Here is a 9598-nt window from a genome sequence, read left to right as displayed (position 1 = left end):
ATCTTCTTGAAGAAATATCTTTTGGTTTTGTTAATTCTCTCTACCATTTTATTGTTCTCAATTTCATTTATTTCCACTCTGATCTTTGTTATTTCATGCCTTCTACTTGTTTTGGGAATTATTCAATGTACTTTTTCTAGTTCCTCCAGCTTTGTAGTTAGGTTATTGATTTTAACATTCTCTTCTTTTTAAATGTAAGTATCTGTCATATTTTATTTTCATCATTCTTTTTACACCTCTAGTTACTTTTACTGACATAATCTTCATTTCTAGACTCTTCCAAGTCTCTCTCCTGCCTTTTCTTTTCAGTCTTTAGCACTTCCTTTAGTATTCCCTCCAAAGCCAGTCTCTTGTTCATATACTCTTTCAGTATCTGTTTACCTGTGAATATTCTAAACATGCCCTTATTTTTGAAAGACAGTCTAGCCAGTTATAAGACTCTTGGCTGGCATTTTTTCTCTCACAGTATCTTAAATATATCATACCACTACCTTCTTGCTTCCATAGTTTCTGATGGGAAATCAGCACTTAATCTTATTAGGCATCCCTTATTTGTTATACATAACTTTTCTCTTGTCTCTTTCAGAATTCTCTCTTTGTCTTTGGCATTTGACATTCTGATTAGTATATGTCTTGGTGTTGATCTAATTGCATTTATTTGTATGGGAAGACTTGTGCTACTTGGACATGGAAAAATATGGAACATTTCGTGAATTTGCATGTCATCTTTGGTCAGGTGCCATGCTAATCTTCTCTGTATCATTCCAATTTTAGTATATGTGCTGCCTAAGCAAGCACTGTACCAATGTATTCTAACACCAGTATTATATGAGAGTTCCAATTATGCTACATCCTCACAGTAACACTTGTCAGCCTTTTATTTTTAGTCATTCTAATGGTTTTATAGTGGTGTCTCATTTTGGTTTTTATTTGCATTTCCCTGTTGACTAATGAGTGTTGCAGCTTGTATTAGTCAGCCAAAGGGGTGCTGATGCAAAATACCAGAAATTGGTTGATTTTATAAAGGGTATTTATTTGGGGTAGGCGCTTACAGATACCAGGCCATAAAGCATAAGTTACTTCCCTCACCAAAGTCTATTTTCCTGTGTTGAAAGAGGATGGCTGCCAACATTTGTGAGGATTCAGGCTTCCTGGATTCCTCTTTTCCCAGGGCTTGCTTCTTTCCAGGCTTAGGGTTCCTCTCTTCCTGGTCCTCCAGCTTAAGGCTTCAGCATTGAACTCCAACATCAAAACTTTAACATCAAAAACCCTTAAGTCTGTTCTTTGCCATGCTGTTTATCTGTGAGTGCCCACCCACCAAAGGGTGAGGACTCAGCATCCTTCTGGCACAAGAGATTTACATCATTACTAAATCAAGTAAACCTATGAATCCAATATAATCTAACATGCCCAGAGGAGATCAGTTTACAAACATAATCCAATGTTTCTTTTTGGAATTCATCAATAATATCAAACTGCTACACAGCTATTCAGATGCGACAGTTTGAAGCTTTTTGTGGATCTCAGAGAAGACCATGTTCTTGAAACTAATCCATTCCTGTGCTACCCTTTGAGTGGATTGGATTCACTTGGTGGCTTTTGATTGAATTACTTCAGTGAGACATGGCTCAGGGTGGATGTTTGTACTCTTGCTGGAGTCCTTTATATAAGGAAGACTGAAAGCAGACACACGGAGGAAAATTGCAGAGATGGAGAAAAGGATCCCAGGGGTTCAGAGAGGAACTTGGGAGAGAAGAAACCACAAATGGAGCAGACAGAAGCTGAAGCAATGAGTCTCTGAAGAGAAAGAGATGCCTCCTATATGGCCTGCCACGTGACGGTAGTCTATGATTGACAGCAGCTGACTTTCAATGAGACAGCTTCTCTGATAATGCCTTGATTTGAACATTTTCATAGCTTCAGAACTGTAAGGGTTTTTTTTTCTTGTTTCTGTTTTGTATAACCATAATTTTAATAAGGACAAATGTGCTTCTGAGAGAAAATAAATAAGCTCATAAGATCTGTAGTCTTCTAAACAAAGCAGCCTGTTATTTAGCTGAGGTAAGTTTTGCAACTGTGGAGAGCATGTTTTCTTCAGTACAGTTCAGTGACTCAATTTTTTTGGCAATGAAAGTCTTGTTCTGGTTTCTTTTTAGGAGGGATATATCCACTGAGATGAAAGGCCAACTTCCGTTTTTCACAAGATACTTTTACTTTGATCTTCATTTTCTTCTTGTCAGGATCATGTTACAACAGCATGCCTAGTGAGACTTTGTTTCATTGCAAAGCTTTTGCCACAGCCGGCATGTTCACTCACAAATGGGTGCTTTTCCTCATGAAAAGAGAGAATGTGGCTCTGGAGATTGAACATAGTCGTGTAGGTCTTACCACAACCTTCTCTGACCAACGAAAACATCCCTTTCTTGGGGCACGAATTTTCATATGGTGCTTCAAGTAATGTTGGTGTCGGGCCGGGCTCGCCCTCGCTTGCGTGCGTGAACGCACAGCTATGGTCAGGAGAGACAGGGCTGCATCACCCAAAGCCATGGCTCCAGGGCAGACTGCCATCTCGACCGGCCTGTCCAGCAGCCACGTGCAGGCCGCGGCGCCCCGGCTGACACACCAGCGTGTCTCTCTCGTCTCGCGTGGCTCTGCGCACTTCTGGGGGCCGCCCAGAGGAAAACCGGTTTCCACTCCCTGCTGAATGCAGAACTGTAGGTTTTAAGGTAATAAATTCCCACACGTTTCTGGTGTATTGCTTCCAGCAGCTGTTAGCATGTTTATTAGCCATTTTGAAATATTGTTCTTTAAAGTCCTTGTTGAAGGCTTTTGCTCCTTTTTCTATTGTGTTGGTTATTATTGAACTTTACTAAACCCATGTATAGAAACCCTTTTTTGCATAAGTATATAGGCTGCGGTATACTGTTTTACTCACTCACTGATGTCTTTTAAGAAACAAATTCTTCATGTAATGCTAGCATAATAATCACACATTTTTCTCTTCAAGTGTCCTTTTTTGTCCTGTGTAAGAAATTTTGCCTGTTCCCAATATATTTAAAATTATTTTTCCTAAAAGTTTTACTTTACCTATTACATTTAGATCTACAATTCAACTGGAATTGTTGCATGGTATGAAATTAGAGTTAGGAGTCATTTTTTATTCCATATGGTTATGCAATTGACTTAATATTGGATATTGAAAAGGAACATAATTTTCCAATACACTGAAATATCACCTTTGTCATACTCAATTAACAGTAGTTATGTGAATCTTGCTATTCTATTCCATTAGCTACTATTCTTTGTTCCTGTACTATATTATGTTGCTTATTCAGGTTTGTAATAAGTTGTAGTAGTTTGAGACTTTTGTGGACCCCCTAAAATTATGTTCTTAGCTAATCAAATCTGTGGGTGTAAACCTTTCGTAGGTGGAACTATCCTTGTGATTAGATCACTTCAGTAGGGTGTGACTCAGGGTAGGTCATAATTCTCTTACTTGAGTCCTTTATAAACAGGATAATTATACAGAAAAAAAAAAAAAAAGAAAAAAAGAAAAGGTCACAGAGACAGGGGGAAACTCCCAGAAGCTAACACAGAACATCCCAGAAGCCAGAATCTGAAATCAACAGAACCTGGGAGAATTAGAGCCACAGGAGCAGAGAGAAAATTAGAGGCAGCCAGAAGCTGAAAGAAATGGAACCCAGAGAAGAGAGACTGGCAGAAGCTACCATTTTACACTGCCATATGACAGGAATCCAGTACCAACAGTAGTTGGTCATCAGGGAGAAAACATCCTCTTGAATTGGGTATTTTCAAATCTTCAGAACAGTAAACTTATATTAATAAATTACCATTGTTAAAGCCAACCTACTTCTGATATATTGCCTTAGAAGCTGTGGGCAAAAGAAAATATAATGTGTAATAGTGAAAGTTCTCTAGCTTTGTTTCTTTTTCTTGGATATTTGCAATTCCATATCCATGTAGAATTAGCTTTCAAAATTCCCTCAAAAATAGCTGGTATTTTGATTATCTTATGGTTAATCTATATATCAATTAGGGGAAAAGTTGATGTTTTTGTAATATTGAGTCTTTCAAACCAAGCACATGGTATATCCCTTCATTTATTTAGGTTTCCTTTATTTTTTATAAGTATTTATTGTTTGGAGAGTAGAGATTTTGCACATGATTCATTTGATTAGTGCCTATGGCTCTGAAGCTATTTTAAAGGTTATTATTTTTAAATATTATTTTCTACTTCTTTTTAAAGTATATGTATATGGGAGAGAGTGGCCATGGTAGTTGCTGAGGGCAGGGAGCGAGAAGAAGAGATGTGATGAAGGGGCATTTTTGGGACTTTGGAGTTGTCCTAAATGATATTTCAGGGTCAGATGCTGGACATTATATATCCTGTCATAACCCACTGAATTCGCCGGGGGAGAGCATGAACTACAGAGTAAACTATTACCATGTGGTGCAGCAGTTCTCCAAAATGTGTTTGCCTAGTGCAACGAGTGTGCAACAATGATGGGGGAGGTTACTGGTGAGGAGTGGGGTGGGGGAATGGGGGGTATACGGGAATCTCTTATGTTTCTTGTAACCTTTTTTGTGATGTATGTATCTTCAAAAAAATACAATTTACAAAAATGATTGGGGTGGGGGAGTGAGGTGTGGGTTATGGGAACCTCTTTTGTTTTTTTAATGTAACATTCTATGTGATCTATTAACTTTAATTTTAAAAAATTTATTGAAAAAATAAAATAAAATCCAAAAAAAATAAAGTATATGTATATACAATAAAAGAAATTATTTTATGACCTTGTATCTAGTGATTTTTATATGTTTAATATTAATTCCAATAATTACTTTGTTTAATTTTTTAGGACTTTCAACCTATAGAATCATGTTTTCTGAAAATAATATGAGGTTTTTTCCCCTAACTTTTAAATCCTTATCCTTTTTGTTTCCTGTCTTATTGTTTCCATTCATGTTGAAATGAAGTGGAGAAAGTATTTTTGTTTCATCTCCAGCTTCAGGGGTAGAGTCCTCAGTATTTAACTGTTTTAGTTTCCTAAAGGCTGCCAAGGCAATATAACAAAAATAGGTGGGTTTTTACAATGTGAATTTATTACCTTATAAGCGTACAGTTCTGAGACTCTGAAAATGTCCAAATCAAATCTCAATCAGAACATGTTTTTTTATCAAGGACAGGCTGCTGGTTGGCTGGATGCTTCTCTCATATGACAAGACAGATGGTGAGGCACATGGTGGGCCCACTGCCTCTCTATACCTCCTCTGGTCCTTATTGCTTTCAGCTTCTGGCTTCAGTGACTTCCTCTCAACTACTGTGTTCCATTGACTGCAGCTTCTGGCTCCTTGGGCTGCCTCTCTCAGTTTTGGGGATTTTCCCTCTGTGCCTCTGTTCTCCACCAATTCCAGTTTCCGACCTCAAGGACCCTCTCTCTCAGCCTCTGAGGGTCTCTGAGTTCCCGTGTGTCTCTCCACATTTCTTCGAATTTTTAAAGGACTTCAGTAAAATGAGTAAGACCCACCCTGGTTCTTGAAATCTAATCAAAGAACTTTAACTGGGATAATTTAATCAAAAGATCCTACCTACAATAGGTTTACAGGCAGAGGAATAGATTAGCTCAAAGACCTTGATCCTCTGTCACATTGACCCGTTAGTATGATGTTTGTAATACATTCCTTCTAGACTGTCTGTCAGTTTGTGGAAATTTCTTTCTATTGGATTTTACAAACATTTTTTCTCGATCTATGAAATGATTATTATTTATTGTTCTCCTTTTGTAAATGACAATCTGATAAATTATGCCCCAGCCTTTAACTAACCCCACCTTCTTTTCTATTGTATGCCATTCCACAACCTGGGGGAGATGCTATTAAACAGGTATAATGAAAAGGCCTGGCCAGATCTTAAACCTGGAAACCTGGAACTAACAGTTCCAGCTGCTTAGCAGAAAAGAACTTCTCAGTGGCAAGACCCCACCCCTCTAGATGGATAAAACCTACATCAAACAGTACAGATGGTCCTCTCTTCTGACATGTGAAGCTGGCCAAGAGGAATTGCCATCTACTGACCCCCAACTTGGAGCAGTTTTGGCCATTCCCAGAGACTGGTTGATGCGACTTCCCATTCTCTTTTGGACTCTTTGTTCTGTGTAAGTGACAGAGAGATTATTTGCCCTTTCCAGACTCTTTGTACTGTGCAAGCAATAAAGGGATCATTTGCTGAGAGTTTCTTTTGTGTCCTGACCTTGTGTTTCCACTACGAACCATTGTAGCAACTTGTCCCACACTAATCATGAATTGTTTTTCCAAATACTATTTGATTTAATTTGATAATCTTCATTTTGCCAATATTGTGTTAATGAGAGAGATTGGTCAGGAATTTATCTTTTTTCTAATACCCTTATTAAGTTTGTTTTTAGCAAAGTTTAAGGCAGGCTTCATAAAATAAGTTGCTTTTTAAAAATATTCTTTTTTTCTATGGAAGAATCTGTGTAAGATTTGGTGCTATTTTTTACTTAAATGTTTGCCTTAAATCATGGGTGATTTATCTTTGTGAAGGGATGTATTTTAAGGATTTAACTTCATTAATAGATGTAGAACAGATTTTTTACTTATTTTAGGAGTTTATTTCATCAAAATGTTCAAATGTATTGGATAATTTTTTCTACTATAGAAGTTATCATTATCTAATATTTGTATATTCCGTGATAAAATTTTTCATTTCTGATAATATTTGTGCTTCCTGACATTTTTAATTAATAATTTTAAAATTAATGTTGTTATCATTTTCCAAGTATCAACTCTGGGCTCAAAAATATTTTTTTCCATTATTCACATTTGATTATATTTTTTAAGCAAAGAGTTTCATTTTAATAGTTAATATTTTTATAATATATAGTTGAAGATATATGTTTGCCTATATAATTTACATTTTAATTATAATTAAATCTTCTATAATGTTACCAAAAATATATTACTGTTACAATTTTAGATTATTTTTCAAGGTTTTAATATATTGTTAATTATATTTTGGTATAGCCATTTAATTAAATGTTTAAAAGTGATTCTTGGTTTCATAGTATTCTATTATGCAGTCGAATCATTATTTATATCATAATTCCTATATTCATAGAAACTTACATATGTCACTTTTTCTTAATCTAATTTTCACTAATCAGTATATTTATGCATCCTTTTTAAAAGAGCAATCCAAGAAAATTAGAATTAACAGGTCAAAATGTAAAAATTCCTAAAGGCTCTTGATGCCTGAAGAAGAGTAAGTATTTTAAAGATGAAGAAACTGAGGCTCAGGAGGATTAGGTGATACTGAAAATAAATAGTCACTGTTGGAGGTAACATTAAAGCATAGTTCACTGGGCTATCCTCTATAATTTGGTGCCTTCTCACTGAGGCAATTTTATATATTTTCATTATTCTAAGAAAGAAATTCACCTAGTAGAAACATGAATATATCAGAGTGAAAGTAAAATTGAAAGGAAAAGCAATGTGCTGTGATATGAAATTACTGAAGTTAACTAGTTTTTCAGCAGTGTAGAGGGAATGAACTACTCTGTCACCTCGTTCACTTTCAGACTTTTTCTAATGCATCAGTATCTTCCTGACCATATCAATATTATGAAAAATGTAAGAGGATGAGCTTGAATTTTCTGCAGTTGACAAGCCATTTAATAAAACAGGAAAAAAGGTATGAATCCAGGGGAATATCATGACCCGCTAACAGTGGGACACAGACCTACACTGAATAATAATTTAGAGCTATTACTAAGATAATTAGAAAGCCAATCTGCTGCCAAAAAGGTTAGACCTTAGTTTCTCAATTTATTAAAAGCAGATCTGGATCTGTGAAAGAAAAGCACCCAAAGTTCATCAATATCATAACCCCAACATCTGCCTGCCATAAAAAGATAATGATTTAGTATAAATTAATTTCAACTCATCAAGAAGTACAGATTTTGTTATCAGACAATGATTCCATTGGCATCCATTTTCACATTGTTTTACTTAAAACTTAAATGTTTCCTGATATTTTCTCAACAATATATGCTAGGGAAAAAGTATTTTAGGAAAATTATTTTTCTCTAACTTTTAATTAGAAAGAGTTTTTAAAATGTCATATCTCTTTCTAGTTTTCACTGTGCTCCATTTACATGAGCAAAATGAAATTCTGGACAAATTCAATGTATTGTATTAAAGACAACCGCAACATAGAGATCTAACCAAAAGAATTCAGATGGTTCATTTTACAGAGATTTCCCCACTCAACTTAGAGACCATTAAGAACAATTTTCCATCTATTTCCTCCTGTAAACTGATTTCTGCATTTGCCAGCATATGCTCCTTTAAGAAGTAGCTACCTACTCGAACTGACTAATATGGCATAAGGAAAGACCTAATGATGATAACTAAAGTCCTCTCCCTCTTATCCACCCATCTAAATATATTGTTCACTCTTTATTTTAGATACAGCAGTTTGGATTCCTTAGATCTCTTCCTATTGATGAAGAAATATTAATAACAAGACAGGGCTAAAACATTTGCCTGCTCCTTCTTATTAGGGCCAATATTATTATCAAAATAATAATAATAATAAGAGGGCTCCATAGACACTGCCATGGGAAGAGAGATGAGTCTGATAGTCTACAGTGTTGACCTTGTGCAAAGAACAGAACAGCTGAGCTTGGAAAGAAACTAGCCCCAGGAAGAGAGACAAGCCCTCAGCCTACAGCTGAGATTGGAAGAAGCTGGGACCACAGAGTCTTAAGAGGAAAAAGGAAGGCTGATCCTCCCAGACATAGCCATCTTGCTTCAACAGGTGGCAAATTACTTTGGGTAAGAAAATATCTCTCATGGTACCTTGAGTTGGACTCTTTAGGGCCCTGTGACTGTAAGCTTTCACCCTAAATAAATACCCTTTATAAAAGCCAACAGATTTCTGGTACTTTGCATCAGTACCCCTTTGGCTGACAAAAGAATATCTGACCCAGGAATCAAAGAACCAGTTTCTAATACAAGCTCTGATACTATATTCTCTGATCTTGGGCAAGCAGTTAATATTTTTGAGGATTGTATTTTTATTTTTTAAAGTGGATTATTTGAATTAGTAGTTTTCTAACTTTCCCTCCAGCTCTAAAATTCTATGAATTCTTTGAGAAGAATATATTAATATTTTTGAAGTATTTATACCTAACTTTGAATGAAAATCTCTATTCTTTAGTAAATCTGTACAAGAATATGAGAGACTTAAAATACCCAGATAGTACCTGAGGTAATATTTCAAGTGAAATTTAGGACATATTTGAGAAGATTATGCAAAATGGAGAGTCTTCATGCCATCAAAAATGTGACAGCTTCCTGCTTAATAAGTGTACCTACCCCATTATATTAATTATTCAGCTCAGGGGGTGCTGATGTAAAGCTCCAGAAATCTGCTGGCTTTTGTGAAGGGTGTTTATTTAGGTAAAAGCTTACAGTTATAAGGCCCTAAGCGTCCAATTCAGAGTACCATAAGAGGTACTTCCTCACTCAAAGTCTGTTTCCACATGTTGAAGCA

At 35.9% G+C, this 9598-nt stretch overlaps 1 non-coding gene across 1 annotated transcript; it reads right to left on the bottom strand.

Moving 5' to 3' along the window:
- Positions 1-691: 691 nt before the first annotated feature.
- Positions 692-798, bottom strand: LOC111758739 (U6 spliceosomal RNA). Its single transcript, XR_002792909.1, has one exon. It is a non-coding gene; the product is annotated as a U6 spliceosomal RNA (small nuclear RNA).
- Between the last annotated feature and the right edge of the window lie 8800 nt (positions 799-9598).

The sequence above is a fragment of the Dasypus novemcinctus genome, chromosome 4 (genome assembly GCF_030445035.2).
Source record: "Dasypus novemcinctus isolate mDasNov1 chromosome 4, mDasNov1.1.hap2, whole genome shotgun sequence".
In the NCBI taxonomy this organism is placed as follows: Eukaryota; Metazoa; Chordata; class Mammalia; order Cingulata; family Dasypodidae; genus Dasypus; species Dasypus novemcinctus.
Note: the sequence above shows the minus strand (reverse complement) of the source record. Positions and strands in the feature narration are given on the sequence as shown.